Raw genomic sequence first — 18,992 nt, 5'->3', positions numbered from 1 at the left:
TTTCTAAGAGAAAAACACTAAATGAAATTATGGGATTTGTCCATATATTTCAGAACTGATAGTCCTAGCTTTTTAATGAACTTCTTTTTCCCCAAATTTATCGGTAATTATCTAAACCCACATAGTCATAAAGTTGTAGAACTAGGCTTTCAACCAGAGACTGTTTATATAAGAGTGAATATGTTGAAAACAACCTAACTTTTCAATGCCAAAGGCTTGGCTAAATAATAAAAGATAAAAATCATATGACACAGTATTATCTCACCCTTAAAGGCATTCTATAAACATGGAAATAGTGGAAAAGTAAGTTTTAAATTAAATCTAGTAAATCACATTTTTGTTTTAAAAACAGCCATTATGTATGCACCAAAAAATATATAAATGGATATACTTGAATATAGTAATTGCAGTTTATTCAGGTAATTATATGTATTCTCTGTTATCTTTGTCTATTTATTTTTTTAATTTCTGGGGTTTCTTTTCCTCCCACAATTGAATCCGTTTGCTAGGGCTACTATAACAAAATATCACAAACCGGTTGGCTTAAACAATAGAAATTTGTTTTCAAACAGTTCTGGAGATCAGAAGCCTGAGATCAAGGTGTTGGCAGTTGGTTTTTTTAAGGCCTTTCTTCCTGGCTTGAAGATGACTATTTTCTCCCTATTGTCTTTACATGGTATGTGTCCAAATTTTCTCTTCTTATAAGGATAACAGTCATATTGGATTAGTACCCACCAAAATAATCTCATTTTAATTTAATTACCTCTTAAAGACAGTCTCCAAATACTATACACTCATATTCCAAAGTACTAGGGTTGGAATTTTTAACATACGAATTTGGGAGGAGGGGAGGGACACAAAATCTTTTTTAAAAAAGTCGTATATGAACATCTTTGTTATGGGCTGAATTGTGTCCCTCCCCTCCTCCCAAATTCATTCATAATTAAAATTTATTTATTCATGAGAGACACAGAGAGAGAAGCAGAAACATAGACAGAGGGAGAAGCAGGTTCTCTGCCCGGATCCCAGTGCGGCACTCGATCCCAGGACCCTGGGATCACTATCTGGGCTGAAGGCAGACCCTTAACCACTGAGCCACCCAGTTGTCCCATATATGACACCTAAAGAGAAATACAGGAACTTAATTTTGATAAGATAAAGAGAGGGGGAAAACTGACTTTCAATATTCCTACTCTAAATTAGTTAACTGGTCTTTTGTTTATAAATCAATCTATTTAGGATTTGGTTACTATGAGTCTGTCCTTCCAAATCCTGATCAACTTTGTGTAACTATTAAAGCTTCGGCCAAGATTTTGTGTAGTGATGACAACATCAGGTACTGCCTAATTGTGAAGTACCTCCTCAGGCAGCTGGCTAGTTCATTTGGGGTTAGTTTTGAGCTGTGACAGCTTCCTTAACCTCTTGTTTCAGCTTCTTGTTTCCTTAGCCTCTTATTTTAGTTTTCTTGACATATAGAAAAACTTTTAATGTTAGGGAAGCAACAACTCCAATCTGAAATGTACAAAAAAAAAACAATGGTCATGTTGTTCAGACCACAGTAAGTAAAAGGAAAAATGAAATCAAAGAAAAAGTTTTCTGAAAAATCCAGAAACATTCTTTCTCTTCCCTGGTTTCTCTTAACTCTGTGCTGTATGAACACCTATGACAAAGTCATCAAATGTAAATATAAAAAGAAAGCAGACATTTCTTGAAAAAATAAGTCTAATATCAACTTTTTTAATATTTCAAATGCTTAAGATCTTTTTTTGTGTGTATAAATCTTCAAAAGTAAATCTCAGAATTTGCTTTTTTTCCCACGCATACACAATGCAAGCATTTTGTTCATTGCTCTAGAGTGAGTACAGCTCTCATTTAAATATTCTTCTCTCCCTGGTAATACATTCAATTGTTTGAGTGGCTGAAAACAACAACAGCAACAACCAAACAACCATGGCTGTCTCCACTCTGACCTAACCCAATGCCTAAGGAAGCATCTGTCATCCAAAACAGGACAGGATCTTTGGATCTTCGGGAGTTAAATTCCAATGGAAAAACTTGCAACCTTCATCAAAACCAGGCACACAAAGCAGTTGGTGGGTGGCAACATAGACTCTTTTCTAATTGAAAAAGGAACTGGGTAAATTTGGTCCTTCTTATGTCCCAGAAGTATTACTTGGCAAAGATTATGATAAGAAACAAATCACATAAAGTTTATGGCAGCCTCATGATGACTCAGTCAGTTGTATAGAATAGACTTTGTAGGCTTTAGAACTACCTTTCTGTACAGAACTGGGAAATTTGCAAATGAATAAGGAAGTAGGCCCCCTGGCAGGATCAAAACGCCTTTCCTCATCTGGTGTGAAATTCTTTCCATGGTGGCAGCTAATTATTAGACCACAATAGAATTCTAATTTATGGCATATTTCTGGACTATTATAATGAGATAATTCCAGAATGTGCTGTGGCAGTTGAAACTGAGAGTAGCTGAGTGAGGCAATACGGTGGCCATAAGAATTAGTGAAATAAAAAAAAAAAAAGCAAGGCTGTGGTGGGGGAGGGAGTTGGCTGGGAAAAACATGGATTGTCCAGATGCTAAGTACTGCATGTGAAAATAGTATTGGGGAAAGTTGGGAAAGCTGAGAAAGCGAGAGGCTGAATAAGAAAACAGGCTCTGAATTCTTCTGGAAAGGAAGTTATTACATTAAGCTCTATCTTTTAGTCCTTGGAAAGGTCAGCATTGGAAGGACTTTTAGCCAAGGATAAAATGGGAGGCCATTCAGTTTCCTTTTTGGTGTCTGTTATATCAATGTCTAGAACATTTTTGAATGTTCCACAGGGGCACAGTACTTTACTGGCGAAGGATTTTATATGATTTTTAAATGTAAAGATGACAAGAGTCAGTTCAATTTACTCTGACAACTGTAACTTTGGTGATTTAGGTGTTTATGGCTTCCTGGTGTTTGCATGTATGTTGAGGCAAGCTAGTCAGAATCCATTTCTTGTATTGCATTCACTTAGCTTAAACTCATCTGAGTAGAATGTAAGTTCCACAAGAGCTTAGTTTTGTTTCAGTTTGTTCTTTACATAGCGCTTAGTGCCTGACACAGAGTAGCTTCAACTTAATCTATTTGTTGAGTGAACACACATAGTGAGAGCATAATTCCTACAATCACTATAAATTGAAGGTTTCTAAAAATAGTCAACAAATTATTATTATGCACTCATTTTACCAACTCCACAGATTATTTTAAATGATGTCAACCTGTAAACTCTAATAGAGGAGACAAACCACATACACACCATGATTCGATCATGATTTGATATCAGTGCAAGGAATTATCTGATCTATAGTCACGATCTTGTAGTGTTCTGAAAGCTGGGAGAAATGACAATGCCAAGAAATATTGGGTTGTCTGCAGAAGAAATAGTGCAGAAAGATAAAAGGAGAGGGGCAGTGGGTGGAGCTTTTAGGAAATTCAGTGGAAGACCTCATAGTATACATAGTTACTATGAGCCTTTTCTCTAGAATCAAGCGGCTTCTTAAGTCCCAGCTCACTACTCAGCAACTCTGTACCTGCTCCATGTGTCAGTTTCTTCATCCACAAGATGAAGATCATCATAATACTACCTAAACCATAGGGTACTTTTAAAAGATTGAGCTCAAATATTTGTAGGACATTTAGAACAGTGCCTGCCATGTTGTATAAATTATTATTACATATTAGAAATGTCCGTGATCATTACCAAAGCTGTGGGAAAAGGGCCCAGATTTTAAGTGTTTAGAAGAAGAGGATAGTGAAGCTTCTCTGTGCTAACTCTTGACGTCCACCCTTACCCCACCCCACTGCAAATGACTTCCACCCAGCTCCTTGAGTTATGCAAGTCTAAGGGAAGCAAGGTGTATAATACTTACTAACTACAGCCTGCTTTGTTAGTCAGCTTCTGATAAGATTCCCAGTGATACCTCCTCCTGGAATTTGTGTGGAATCCCCTGCCCTGAGTGTGGGCTGGACCCAGTAGCTGCCTTCTTGCAAATAGCTGATGACAACAGTAGTAGGATGTCACTTCTGTGGTTAGTTTTCAAAAGACTACGACTTCCATCTTACAAGCTGTCTGTTGTGCTGAAGCTCTCTCTCTCCCTTGCCCTTTTATTTTGTCACTGGCTCTGTGAAGCAAGATGCCATGTTGGGAGATGCTCTGTGGAGAGGCCCATGTGGCAAGAAGTTGGAGACTTCCAGCCAACCCTATGGAAGGAACGAAGGCTTTGGTTCAACAGCCTAAACGAAACTGAAATCCTGCCAACAGGTGAGTAAACTGGGACACAGATACCTCCAATGAAGACTTAAGAGAACAGCAGCCTTATGAGAAACCCAGAGTTGGGGGACCCAGCTAAGCCATACCTGGGATTTCTGACTTACAGAAACTGGGAGATAACAAATAAATATTGCTATTTGAATCCGCTACATTTTGGAGTAGTTTGTTATATAACAAGGGACTCCTAATGTATGACTGTAAGAAAAACACTTTATATTGTAACTTAGCATGCATATGTACACACACAGACCCCTGTACACACATTTATACAACTAAAGCAAGAGTTACTCAAGAATATTTATCCTTACCATGTTTAATATAATATAGCTCAAAAATTGGTTGTGGCAAAGTTTGGAAAACATTGGCTAGAGATATTGCCCCTGAGATTCATCAAGATGTTAAAAATAGAATTACCTTACGAATCGCCAGTTGCACTACTGGTATTTACCCAAAGAATACAAGAACACTAATTCAAAGGTATACATGCACTCTGATGTTTATAGCAGCATTATCTAGCCAAGATATGAAAGCAGCTCGTGTCCATCAATCAATGAATGGATAAAGAAGATACACACACACATATATATATATACACAATGGAATATGTATAATATTATAGACACATAATGGAATATTATTCAGCCATAAAAAGAATGAAATCTTGCCATTTGCAACAACATAGATGGATCTAGACAGATAATGCTAAGAGAAATAAGTCAGAGAAAGATAAATACCATATGATTTCACTCATATGTGGAATTTAAGAAACAAAACAAGTGAGCCTGGGGGAAGAAAAAGTGAGAGAGGCAAATCAAGAAACAGATTCTTAACTCTAGAGAAAAAACTGCTGATTACCAGAGGGGAGGTGGGTGGGAGGATGGGTTAGATAGGTGATGAGGATTAAGGAATGAACTTGTGATGAGCACTGGGTAATGTATGAAAGTGTTGAATCACTATATTATTCACCTGAAACTAATATGACACTGTATGCTAACTAATTGTAATTAAAATAAAATAAAAAATATATTTATACTTAAATTGGGGAGATAAACTGATACACATACCACTATTAAAGGGATGACAAACTAATAAAATGCAGTATAAAATCAGACCATTCTTTAGTAATCTGTGAGGTCATTATCAACCTGATTTATAAAGTCTGCATATCAAATATATAGACATCAAAATAGATGGGAAAAAAAGAGAACATTGTCCCTGAAATGAAATGTCCTTGGTTTATAATTCCACTCTACCACTTAGTAATCGGGTAACCCTGGCAAACTTACACAGCCTTACTGTGCATCAGTTTCCTAATCTATAAAATATGAAAAGTAATAGAATACAGGATGGTCTTGATGATTAGATCAGATAATGTGTGCAAAGCATTTGTTGTAGAACTTCAGAAAGAAAAAAGCTAACTATTCTTAGCTAATATTTTTTTTATTTTTGTAAGAAAACTTTCCTAGATATTTCCTTATTCCTGGAATAGAATTGGTAATTCTATCCACTCGTATGGCTTGCTGAAAACAATTATTGCAGCATCTTTTACATTCTATTATAATTATTTATTTTTTCTATCATTTTATCTCCCACACCCACTCCATTACTACTAAGTGATGAGCTCCTGGAAAGCAGGCACTATTTCTAGTTATTTTTTTCTCTGATATTTTCACAATTCTTGACACAGAATAGGCATTCAATAGCTATCAAATAAGTGATTTAGCAATGAATGAATAAATGCTCACATCACAAGATAGCTCAGTCTTCAGTATTTAGTAAAACATTGTACTTTACAGCAAGTTAAAATATGTATTCTATAAACTTTTTCTTGTCAAAATTGGCTCTTTATAAGTCTATTTCCTTCTCATAACAGCCATATATTCTCTCAATTTTCACATAGAAGTACTGTCAGATGGGAGAATAGAATTTATAATTCCAAATCATTTCTGAACGAAAAAGTCCCAAATTTTTCAGTGATTCCTGACCACAATCCCAGTCATTCTTCTCTAGATGTATCACATTTTGCTAGTGTTTGTTTCTATTAGAATCTAATATCTGAATCAAGGCAGGTGAGAATAGCCAAATATGACATATAACTCCTATTGTCCTAATCTTATGTTACCATTACACCAGTGTGTTCCAAATTCTTTTGGACCTCTCTAATAAAAACATAATGCTCATTCTTGTAAAAATATTTATTTTATACATTCTCAATAATTTGTAAATGTAGATTCACATTTTTTATGTATAGTTAGGAAATTTATGTCTTGCAGTTTACATTCTTTAGAAAACTTTTAGAATTCTGATTTTCTCACACTGAATTAATGAGATTTCTAAGTTTTGTATCACTGGAAAATGTAGTGAACATGTCTCCTAAGCTGTATAAAGTAACTGACAAACTTGAACAGGATTGGGCAAAGTAATGTCTCTGGACACGACAGGATAGGTTGATATTCAGCTCTATTAGTCCACACTCTGGCTAGAATTCAATCAGGACAAATTATTTTATAGTTAATTATATCACATATGTCCAAAAAGTCATTATGAGAATTGTTTCGAATTAATCTGCATATTCTAAGGCTACAGCATTACCGTAGAACTTCTATTTTCTATCTGTGTGGTCAGGCTATTAAAAAGCAAATGAGTCTCTATGACATAGCTTGTCTTAGTCAACTTATACTGAGTTCTAGGCCTTACCTTTTATGAGAGCAGGAAAGCAATTTATAATCCAGACTAGAATTTTAAAGAGGACTGAAATGAAAGCTCAATGGTCTCTATTCTGGGGAACAATTTTTATGCTCTTTCTAACTACTGGAAGAATACTTCCTGTATTCTAATAACTATTACCTCTTTTTTATAATTCTGCAGAGATATGACAGAAAGTAACATAAATTCTTTCCAATAATTTCATGTAACAATGTGATTTATCTAAGTTATTTTTGTTTATTCACTTCATTTATTGATATCAAATATGTTAACAACTTCCACTTTCAGCTATGCTGGAGTTGTTTTGTAGCAGAACAGTGTTCCTGCCAAGAACAGCTCAAAAAAACAGCTCATATATCATGAGATATATGATTTTTTGTGATCTCAGAGAGAAGGAAACTACAAAGTACGAAATGGTGAAGAGATAAGGATGTTAAGCAGTAAGTATCCTTTGTTCAGGGCATTTGCCACCTACTGACTTGGTAAAAATGACAGGAATTATAACAGAGGGCCACCATTAAGAAAGAGAAGCCATCAGAATTTTCTGCAATTTTCCAGTGGAAAATTCCGAGGTTGAAGAAAAAAGGAATTCTAGGATGCCAGGGAAAGCAGAAATTGAAGGAAAGAGATCATAGTAAGAAAGAAAGTACAGAGAAGTTGGCATGATAGTTGGTAGTTTTCGTAAAGAAGAAAATTTTCAGTTGTCTTTCAATGATGAGTAAAGAAACAAATTATTTAGGACATACCAAGTTGAAACTCTTGGTAGGGATCTATGAAGAAGACAAAAGTTTGTTAAAACTATAACCTAGGGGCACCTGGGTGGCTCAGTCAGTTAAGCATTTGCCTTTGGCTCAGGTCGTGATACTGGTATCCTGGGATTGAGCCCCGCATCATGCTTCCTGCTCAGTGGGAAGTCTACTTCTCCCTCTGCCCCTCACAAGAGAGCTTGTGCTCTCGCACTCTCTCTCTCTCTCTCTCTCACTCTCTCTCTCTCTCTCAAATAAATAAAGAAAATCTTCAAACAAACAAACAAACAAACAAACAAAAAACCCAACTACAACCTAACTGTGTGCATCAGGTCAGTTACATTGGGGGGGGGGGGTGCCCTGTTCCCACTCTCTCTGTCTGCAGATAATAGTGAGCTCTCCCTGGCAAAAGATGTCATCATCATAATAACATGACTTACTGGAGTTATCAATAAATGGACTACAAAGTAATTTTGGGTAGCATATGCAAGAATTAATTGAAAAGATAGAGAATCTTACTAAACAAGTTGATACCCATTTTTGAAAGTATCGTATGAAAATGGTAGATTATTTTATTTTATTTTATTTTTTTAAAGTTCTTTTTTTTTTTTTTTAATTTATTTATGATAGTCACAGAGAGAGAGAGAGGCAGAGACACAGGCGGAGGGAGAAGCAGGCTCCATGCACCGGGAGCCCGACGTGGGACTCGATCCCGGGTCTCCAGGATCGCGCCCTGGGCCAAAGGCAGGCGCCAAACCGCTGCGCCACCCAGGGATCCCGAAAATGGTAGATTTTAAAAAATTGCATCCAGAACTTGAAGGATGAATCTAGTATCAGATTTAATACAATAGAATGGAGTTTTAGACTAGTATAAGTCCATAAAATGTATCTGGCTAAAACACAGGGAACATGGGCACATGGGTGGCCTCAGTTAAATGTTCAACTCTTGGTTTCAGCTCAGGTCGTGATCTCAGGGTTGTGAGATATAGCCCCATGTCTGGCTTCATGCTCAGCATGGAGTTTGCTTGTCCCTCTCCCTCTGCTCCCCACTCCCCGAATACATACATTAAATCTTAAAAAAAAAAAAAAGAACAGAGAACAACAGCAACAGATAAAACAAATAACACAGGATAAATATGGAATATGATGAAAAGCTCTAAATGTAAAATTGATCATTTCCAAAACAATGTTGAGGACAAGGAATGAAGCTGAAACACTTCAGCTGGTTATACAACCAGATATTAAGACTTATTTTTTTTAAAAAAAAAAACCTATGGTAATTAAGACTATGTGATATTTCTTTAAAGAATACACAGATACATAAAAAGATCAGAAGGGAAAATTTAGAAATAAAGCTACCATATACATCTCTTATTGTTTTGTTTTGTTTTGTTTGTTAGAATAGAGAGTGCAAGCCTGCACGCATGCCAGCAGAATGCAGGGGAGGAGTAGGGGGAGAGCAAGCGAGAGAATGAATCTTAAGCAGGATCCATGCCCAGCGCAGAGCCCATAGCCAGGCTTGATCTCATGACCCTGAGATCATGACCTAAGCAGAAATCAAAGTCAGACATTCAATCAATTAGGTGATTGCCCCTACAATCTCTTGTTTTATGATAAAAATAACATCTATTCATCTATTGCAGAAGATAAGGGGAATTTTTTAAAAATAATGTGTTGGATCAGCTAGATATTTGTTTAGCAAAAATTTTAATGAGATGGGTGGGACTGGCTTCCAGAGGAAAAACTATGATTAGATGGTTGGAACGTTCAGCCCCACTCTCTGACCTTTGGTGAGTGTAGGCGGAGGAGAGTTGGAGATTAAGTTAATCACCAATGGCCAATGATTTAATCAATCATGCTTACTTCAGTGAACTAAATGTTTATTTTTGTCCCTGCAAAAATCATATGTTGAAATCTCAGTCCCCAATATGATGGTATTAGGTGGGGGAGCCTTTGGGAAGTGGTTATGTCACAAGGATGGAGTCCTCAAGAATGGCATTAACGCCCCTATAAAAGTACCTAGAGAATTCCCTTGCCCTTCTGTCCTGTGGAGACACAGCAAGAGAGCTGTCCAAAAAACAGGAAGCAGACTCTCACCAGACACTACATCTGTAAGCATCTTGATTGTGAACTTTCCAGCCTCCAGAAACATAAGAAACACATTTCTGTTATTTATTGCCACACACCCACTCTGTGGTGGTCTGTTTAGCAGTCTGAACTAACACACAACACACCTATGCATGAAACCTCCATGAAAATCTCTAAACTGCAGACATCAGAGAGTTTCCAAGTTGATGAACAACACATCAAGGTGATGGAAGAGTGGTACATTCAGAGGGACCACAGAAGCCCTGCATCACTTCCCTTGTACCTTTCCCTGTGCCTCTCTGCCATTTGGTTTTCCTGGTGATGGCAATAAAATTTATGATAAACTAGTGATGGTAAGTAAACTATTTCCTTGAGTTCTGTGAGCTCTCCCAGCAAATTACCGAACCCTGACAGGGATCACGGGAATTCCCCAACTGGTAGCCAGTCTGTCAGAAGTACAGGAAGTCAGGGAATTGTGACTGACTTCCCAAGTAGAGGCAGTCTTGTGGGATTGAGCCCTGAAACTGTGGTCTGCATGAATTTCAGATACTGTCTGAATTAAGTTGTGGCACACCCCATCGATGTCCAGAATGTGGGAAAATTGGTTTGGGGGGGAATAAAACCCCTACAACATTTGGTGTCAAAAGTGTGAGTAGAAACAGGTGAGAAAATGACACCCAAATACATATGGAAAATAGCAAAACTAATCTATGGTATTAGAAGTCCTGATTGCTGACTTTTAAGGAATCAGTAACTGGATGGGGCAAGAGGGACACTACAGGATAGCAACATTCTATTTCTTGATCTGGACAGTGGTTGCATGGATATGCTCACTTTTACAAATTACTTAAGCTATTCATTCAAGATTTGTGCACTTTATGTATTTTGTATTTCATTGAAAGTTTTGCTTAAAAATACATCCAAATATCCAGTTACTCTTTTGTCCTAAAAATACATTATATTTCACATTGGAGACATAGAATAATGTTGAAAATGTTACCAGAACTATTTGGCAGACTTCAGAGAGATCCAATCTCGTGTCTTATGGGTGAAATATAAGCTCCCAAAAATGAGTGCATTAATTATCTAATCAATTAATTAAATCTAAAAATTTTTATTATGTGTCTTTTTTGTTCATGGCTTTATGCTAGAAACTGGGGAAATAATAATAATTAAGAGAGTCATTGAAAAATGAAGGGCATTTTGAAACCTGATGGCTGGTGTTTTAGTTTTCTATTGCTGCTATAACTCAAACTTAGCTGCTTAAAACAAAATATAAATCTATTACCTGAGTTTTGGAGATCAAACATGTCTGACTGAGCTGAAAATCAAGGTGTCGGCAATGTGGTATCATTTTGGAGGCTTTAGGGGAAAATCCTTTTCCTTGACTTTTCCAGTTTCTAGAGGCTTGCCTGTGTTTCTTAGTTCACGGACTTCTTTCATCTTCAAAGCTGGCAAATGCGCTGCTCTTCCTTGCTTCCAGTGTCACATCTCCTTCTCTAACTCTGAATCTCTTGCCTCCATCTTCCACCTGTGAGCACTACTATGATTACACTGGGCCCACCCAGAAAATCCGGGATCATCTCCCCGGTATAAAATCTTTCATTTGGGTCACCAGGGTGGCTCGGTGGTTGACTGTCTGCATTTGGCTCAGGTCATGATCCTCAGGTCCTTGGATGGAGTCCCACACCAGGCTCCCCACAGGGAGCCTGCTTCTCCCTCTGCCTATGCCTCTGCCTATGCCTCTGCCTCTCTCTCTCTGCCTCCCATGAATAAATAAATAAAATCTTTAAAAATATAAAAATAAAAAAAAATATTTCATTTGATCATACATTCAAAATCCCTTCCACCAAGGTAGCATATTCCCAGGTTCTGGAGATTAGGATGTGGACGTCCTTGAGGGGCCATTATTCTGCCTACCACATGATACTAAGAAAGAATTCCTAAAAGTAACAAAGGAGACTTTCCTAAGTTAATTTGTCTTTAACAAGAAACCTCTAAAATGATTGGAGATGAAGGCTATGTAATTCCTTTCCAAATAGGTCATGATGATGACTCCTCACATTGTATGCAGTAGTTGGAGGTGGGAGGAGAATTCTGGGGAGGCGGTGGCCTCCTTGAGTTCGTTGGTCACCTAAGCCATCTGGCTGGATCGGAGGAATTCAAGTCTTGTGAAGTAATAGGTGTGCATGATCTTCTCTGCTACTACCATGCTTATTTTACGTTTTAAATCTTAATGATGCCCAAGGTGGCTTTGTTTAAAAAAAAAAAAAAGTCATTGCCCTTGGGTGGAACACAGGGAAGGCAACTAAGAATTGAGTAATTCCACCTTGACACCATCTTTGTTATGTGTCCACCCTCTCTTCTGAGAAGTGTGCCACTTCTCCACTTGCCCATTTCTCATACTGGACACAGCTGTCACTCTAATATGCTTGCAGCTCCCTGGAAGGGCTGTGTCCTCTCATAATTCCATGGCTTTGTACAGGCTTTATTCATGTCTAGAATTTTCTTTCCCCCGTGTATTCATTTGATTAACTGCTACTTGTCCTCTAAGATCCAGTGTAGTATTTATCCCATATAAAATATATATCTAGGCGTTTGTCCACCCCCATCTAATCTCAGTATATACCCATGAATGTGTTCTGATACAATTCTGGGCTTTCTTCTATCAAAGCATGTATCAAACTGTATTATATGCTTATTTTTTTTTCATTGTCATCTTGAGGTAAGTCTTTTTAGGGTAAGATCCTATGTTATCTACCCTTGAAATTCTAGCATGCAGATACTGAATGAATAGTAGTTAGTCTCTTTAAGAACTGGTTCCGGTTATACCTATGTGAGATTGGACTAAATTGATTGATGACTTGGAGCCTTGGTTTCCTCTTCTCATGAGGATAATAACTGTTCTTTTTTTCTTATTTGTCATTTGAGGATCAAATGCAATAACATAGGTAAAAGTCCATGTCAACAGAAAGCTATTGACAAGTCACGGAGCTGGGCATAGAGAATACAAAGAATAATAAAATATATTCCTGCCATTAAGGAACTTAGATCTGTCCTGAATGTCAAGGAAACAGGAAAAGGAATTGTTTTCCTCTGCTGTGAGTGTGGAGAACATCAAAGAGGGATACAGAGAGTGGCATTTGAGCTGGGCCATAAAGGCAGATGAAGCATTTGCTTGGTTTGGAATCGTGAAGTGATGCGATGAATACAAATTAGACCAAACAAAGAGTGCTATGGGCATGCAAAGGGAGAACTGCTTAATTTTGTCCAGGGGAGTCGGATAAAGAAAGCTTCGCACAAGAGATGGCATTGAGGGCAGGTCTGGAAGGACAGGTCGTATCATCTTCCCATCCTTTAAAACCCTAGCAGGAGGAAGGAAATTCTAGGCAGCCACCAGACTGGATGACTAGGCTAGTTTGGCCACAGCATATGGTGTAGTGTGAGGACTGGCTGCCAACTCAAAGAGGAGGGTGTTTCCAACCCCCACCTGAAGGCATGAGCCTGATCAGTGGCAGCTGAAGCCAAGAAGGGCGTAGAGGATGACCAAATGACAGATGGGGCAAAGTCACATGAAGACACTGATGTCAGAGTCGGCCCACGCCGAAGGAACAACGCAATTGCCAAAAGGAAATCTGAGAGCAAAGACCAGTAGCCAGAAATGGATGGATGCCATGGTGTCAACACAGGGGCAGGGCAAGTTGCCAAAGGCAAAAGTCCAGTAGCCCAGCTGGGTTTGAAAGCTCTGGGTGAGCACCATCAGGGACAAGATTAAAAACAAGGACTGATTAGGCAGAAAAGAGAATCTACGAGGGTCAAATTGTTTTGACAGCGTAAGGCAGGGGGTGTTGTTATTTCTAAGAGCCCAGAGAGTATTCATGGTATATAAACACTCCATTCTAGTTCTTGGTGGATGAAATTGCTCTCTACTCTGGGGCAGAAAACACCACCTGCCCTACTCACCTACATTTGTGGCAGTCGTGTGCCATTGTGCTAGTGGTAAGGAATAAAGCTGGAAAGATTAGAAAGGGACTCATAAGGAAGGACCTGGAGTGCCAGTGTGAGGAGTTTGTCCATGATTTGGAAGGTAATGGGGAGCCATGGAAAGATTATGAGTAGGGAAGCTACATGATTGAAGTAGAACTTTAAGAAAATCAGCAGTAAAGGTAATGGCATAGCTCGTGATGTTTCAACAAGTTGAATTTAAGTTACATGAAGCATAAATTGGAGCCTGTTTCATCTATTCATTTATGAAGCCAGGTAATCAGTGTAGCAAGCATTCATTTATTAAACCTGTGTTATCGGAATTGCAATAAGGCTAGATGATACGATTTTGTGGACCACTTATCATCATCATGCTCACCATTTTGTTGCTATATAGCTGTGTGGTGAATATCTGTCAGAAGATGAATCATAATTTGCATTTTTAAAAAGAATCCACAAGAGTGATGTGAATGTAATGCAGGCAGGTTTATAGGCCAAATATGTTATGATGGTTTAGAATCAGAAAATAAACCCAATGGAAAACTTTTTATATCATTGTAAATGGTAGTATCTGAAATCCCTCTACCCCCTTAGGATGGGAATATTCCTTAATTTTGTCCAGTTATGTTCTCTGGGAAGGGCTCTGGTGGCCTTAGTTTCTTCTGTTTGTTTTTGTCGGTTGGCTGGTTTTTCTCATTATCCTCCTTAGCTCCATGCAAAGTGAACATTGGAAAATATGCCCTTCTTGGCAGTTTGAGGCATTTTGAGTGTATTATCTGCCTGTAGAAACATAGGTACTGAAGGATAATTTTTCATTTTGGAGAAAACTTTCTTACCAAGACCCTTATATCTATAGCTATAAACTCTCTTAAAATGATGAATTTCTTATCTATTAAATTATAGTTAGTTCCATGTACTAACAAACCATAATTCTTTGTTCTTTTCTAGACATCCTTCTTGGAAGTATACATATATATTGGTATATAAAATAAATCCAAGAAGCATATATGTGTGCATATATATGTACACATATATATAAATACATGTATACTTGCTTAAATTTTTGCTTCTTCTTTCTCATGCTTTTCTCCTTGACTTATTGCTAGCACCTTGGAAATATCTGACTCTGCTGGGAGAGCTACAACTTTAGTGCTTGTTCATTGAGTCATTTGTCGAATTTTAAGAACTTCTTGAGTACTGCCTTAATCTTTTCAGAGGTTTTTACAATGGTTGAGACAAATGGACCCTTGTTTTGATTCTTACACAAAGCCAAGTTTTTAGAAGTCTTTATCCTCAGACCATTTCTTATTTTTATTCTTTTACTGTTTAGGCTTGAGAAATGTTTGTTCCTTCCATTTATATATGACTTTAAAGTTGTGGCTTCCATATCCTTTCATTCCTATTCACAGTTCAGTCTCCTCTTTTATAAATTAAAGTCTTTCTTATATCTTGCCATATGTAGCAACTAACATTGGCACTGACATTTTGTTCCCTGGCTTCTCCCAGAGCTTCGAGCTCATCAGACCCCTTGTCTACCTATTTCAATTGTGCATAGTATGGATTGCTATGCATCCATGCTGAAATGTCAATTCTGTCACTGTCAGCTGTATATTATAGTTTATTTGGTACATATCATCCCATCTCTAGGTATATAGTCTGTTATTAGTCAGGATATGCTGGGTTATGCTGCAGTACCTAATTTTCCAATTGTAATGACTTGTAATGACAAAGATTTATTTCAAAAAAGGAGTCAACTCATCACTATTGATTGCATAATATGTCCTAGGCGGCTGGCCATGACCTTTACATGTATTATTATTTCATTTTAATCTTCACAAGGTTTCTTGACTGTCTCCATTTTCTATGTAAGGGAAATAAGTACAGGGATTAAGTAATTGTTCAAGAATACATAAATAGTATACAGTGGTAGTGGGATTCAAATCCAGGTCTGTCAGATTCTGGAACTTTTGGCTTTTTTAGACTATGTGAGAGAATCTAAACTAAAAGCACCTCTGCCAAAATAAAACTAGGCTAGTCACATGTGTTATTGGCCAAAGCTATTGCATATAACAGAGACTCTGCAAATCTGATATATGCTGATTAACTTTCTATTGTGCATGACTCAACATCCACTTTTGAATATCATGTTAAAATATAGGGGTACCTGGGTGGCTCCGTGGGTTAAGCAGCTGCCTTTTGATTTCAGCTCAGCTCATGATCTCAAGGTCATGATATTGAGCCCCGTGTCAGGCTCCACGCTCAGCACGGAGTCTGCTTGAGATTCTTTCCATCTCCCTCTGCCCCTCTCCTCCATGCACTTGTGCACTCTCTTTCTCTATCCTTCAAATTAAGAAAATAAGATAATAAATTTAGAAAAAATAATCTATAAAGTTCCTCTTTGGAAAGGTAACAGATTTGTGAAGGCAACTGTATATCTCTTTCTTTTCATCAAGGAGTAAACCTACAAAATGAAAGAAAAGTATAAGCTTGCTTTTCAGAATAGGAAAAAAAATACCATTCCAATTTTGGAAGGGATAATAATTGCGCAGAAAAAAAAATCTCTCATAAGAAAATTAAAATATGTATACAATAAAAGTTTAAATGAGATTGCTGATTGGATTTTAGGGAGAAATGAAAATGAAAAATCCTTTTTGGATCTATCAGTTTAACCATTTCAGTTCTAATTTAGATTCTTCAGAATCTTACAAAACAGAAGACAAATTAAACAGTTTTTCCCTGTAAGGGAACAGAGCAGACTAGATGTCACAGGAAATGAAATGACCCTTTCAGATGCATTCCATGCACTGAAGACTGTGACTCAAAGTGGTTAATATCTGATTGCTGTTCTTGGGCTCAGATCCAATCAGTTGCTGGTCACATTCTCCATCACTCTGCTGATCACGTGTTTGCGCCACATTTCCTGCTGAAATTAGTGAAGATATCTCTAGCAAGGAAAATCTGTTTTAAATGATGCTGAATTTTAAACTGTGTTTTCTAATCTAGACATGGTTTCAGTTAGCACAAATGTAAAGAAGAAAAAAAGCTACACTGTTAACTTGGTGAGAAAGGGACTTTGTTCATAAGCTTAATCAAAGCAATGCTTTTCCATAATTTGCCTAACTTAATTTGGGGTTTAAATGAACCTTAAGTATACTTCATTGAAAACATGTTTTGCCAGTACAAGCTGTTTGTTTCCTCCTATGAACTGCTGTATCATTTATTGTGTAAATTGTATTTGTGGTATTAACCTATGTTATCTTTAAATAAAATTTGTCATTTGTATGAATCTGGCAATTTACAAAATACTTTCTTAACAAAAAACACATTTTTGTATCTGTAAAAATCCTGTGGATGTATCAATAACCCCATTTTACAGTTGAGAAAATAGAGATCAAGTGAGATCGAGCAATCCAGGCAAGTTCTTAAAACCAAGAAAAGGGATCCTTCTAAGGCAAAACCCAGTCTTTTCACTGGAATTACTATCTCACTTTCATTGTTGGTAAAGTTTAGCCATATTTTTATATACTATCGACAGAATTAGAGCTTTTTGAGCAAATTATGTCTTGTACAATTTTTTAAATCAGTTTGGTAGTTTTTATTTTTTTATTCAAGTATAATTAATATGCAGTGTTATGTTAGTCAGAGATATACAATATAATGATTTAAATTTCCATGCATTACTCAGTGCTCATCACGATAAATGTACTCTTAATCCCTGGCAACTACTGGTTATCTATATTTAAGCATCTGGTTTTTTTTGTCTTTTTCTTTGTTCATTTGTTTTGTTTCTTAAATTCTACATATGAGTGAAATCATTTGGTATATCTGTCTTTCTTTGACCAACTTATTTCACTTAGCATTATACACTCTAAGTCCATCCATATTATTGCAGATGGCAAGATTTTATTCTTTTTCATGGCTAAGTAATATTACATTATATATGTGTGTGTGTGTGTGTGTACCATGTCTTCCTTATCCATTCATCTATCTATGGGCACTTGGGTTGCTTCCATTTCTTGGCTATTATAGATAATGCTGAAATAAACAGAAGGGTGCATAATCTTTTAAAATTAGTGTTTTTGGGTTTTTGAGGGGGGCAAATGCCCAGTAGTGGAATTACTGGATCATATGGTAATTCTATTTTTAATTTTTTAGGGTATGCCATACTGTCTTTCCCAGAGGCTGTACCAGTTTGCATTCCCACCAACAGTGCACGAGGGTTCCTCTTTCTCCACATCCTCACTAACACTTGTTTTTTCTTGTGTTATATTAGCCATTCTTTGATGAATGTAAAGTGATATCTCATTGTGGTTTTGATTTGCATTTCCCTGATGATTAGTGATATTGGTCACTAAGTTTAACCTTGTAAATACTGACTACTCATAGGGTTAGAAACTTCTTGAGAAAACTAGGGTCTTGTATAAGTTTTTATAAGCAACCCTTCACAGAATGTCCCATTCAGGGCAGTTATCCGAAAAAGTCTCTTGTGGATGATGACAATAACCAGTTCCAAAAGTCTTCTTCCAAAGTAGGCTTAGAAAATCTTAGTTAGCTTTGAGATATATTTTAATTGCATATTAAAATATAATGACACCGTATGTTAACTAAGTAAAATTTAAATAAGATTTAAAAAAAAAACTAAATAATATATAAGAAGCTTAGTCTCCTGCAGAATATCTCGATATTAAGACTGCAAAATGTTTGCTGGCTTAGTCAATCTTCACGTTTTATGCTATAGGTTAAAACAGCCCAACAAAATACCCACTCACCTCAATAACTTTCACACACAATAATTTAATTTTTTAGATATTCCCTTTTTAAAAGATTTCTTAGACAAATAATTGCTTACTGCACAGAAACAAAGAGAAGCTATCAAAATGATAAACATTCTATTGGAGAATTTAATATAAAAAGTATTTTTGTTTCAGGGCACCTGGGTGGCCCAGCTGGTTAAGCATCTGACTTGATCTCAGCTCAGGTCTTGATCTCAGGGTCATGAATTCAAGCCCAAACTGGGCTTTAAAAAAAATGTATTTTTATCTATATGCTAAATAATTATGATGAGCTCAGCAGTTAACTTTGACAATGTATTTTCATCAGAGGTAACTGATTTACAGTTGGAGGGGAAACATGTCTATAATAGAAGAAATATAA

At 36.9% G+C, this 18,992-nt stretch overlaps 1 long non-coding RNA gene across 2 annotated transcripts in view; it reads left to right on the top strand.

Moving 5' to 3' along the window:
• The first annotated feature begins 569 nt into the window (after positions 1 to 569).
• LOC140599901 (uncharacterized) overlaps positions 570 to 18,992 on the top strand; it is a 32,591-nt gene continuing 14,168 nt past the window's right edge. The window contains exons 1-3 of one of the 2 annotated variants that reach the window (XR_012002933.1): positions 570 to 676; positions 4,174 to 4,305; positions 7,309 to 7,460. This is a non-coding gene — a long non-coding RNA (uncharacterized lncRNA). Of the gene's footprint in view, positions 677 to 1,915; positions 2,094 to 4,173; positions 4,306 to 7,308; positions 7,461 to 18,992 lie in introns of those variants that run through there. The other variant, XR_012002932.1, reaches the window with a different exon arrangement.

Source organism: Vulpes vulpes, chromosome 8, assembly GCF_048418805.1.
Source record: "Vulpes vulpes isolate BD-2025 chromosome 8, VulVul3, whole genome shotgun sequence".
Taxonomy (NCBI): Eukaryota; Metazoa; Chordata; class Mammalia; order Carnivora; family Canidae; genus Vulpes; species Vulpes vulpes.
Note: the sequence above shows the minus strand (reverse complement) of the source record. Positions and strands in the feature narration are given on the sequence as shown.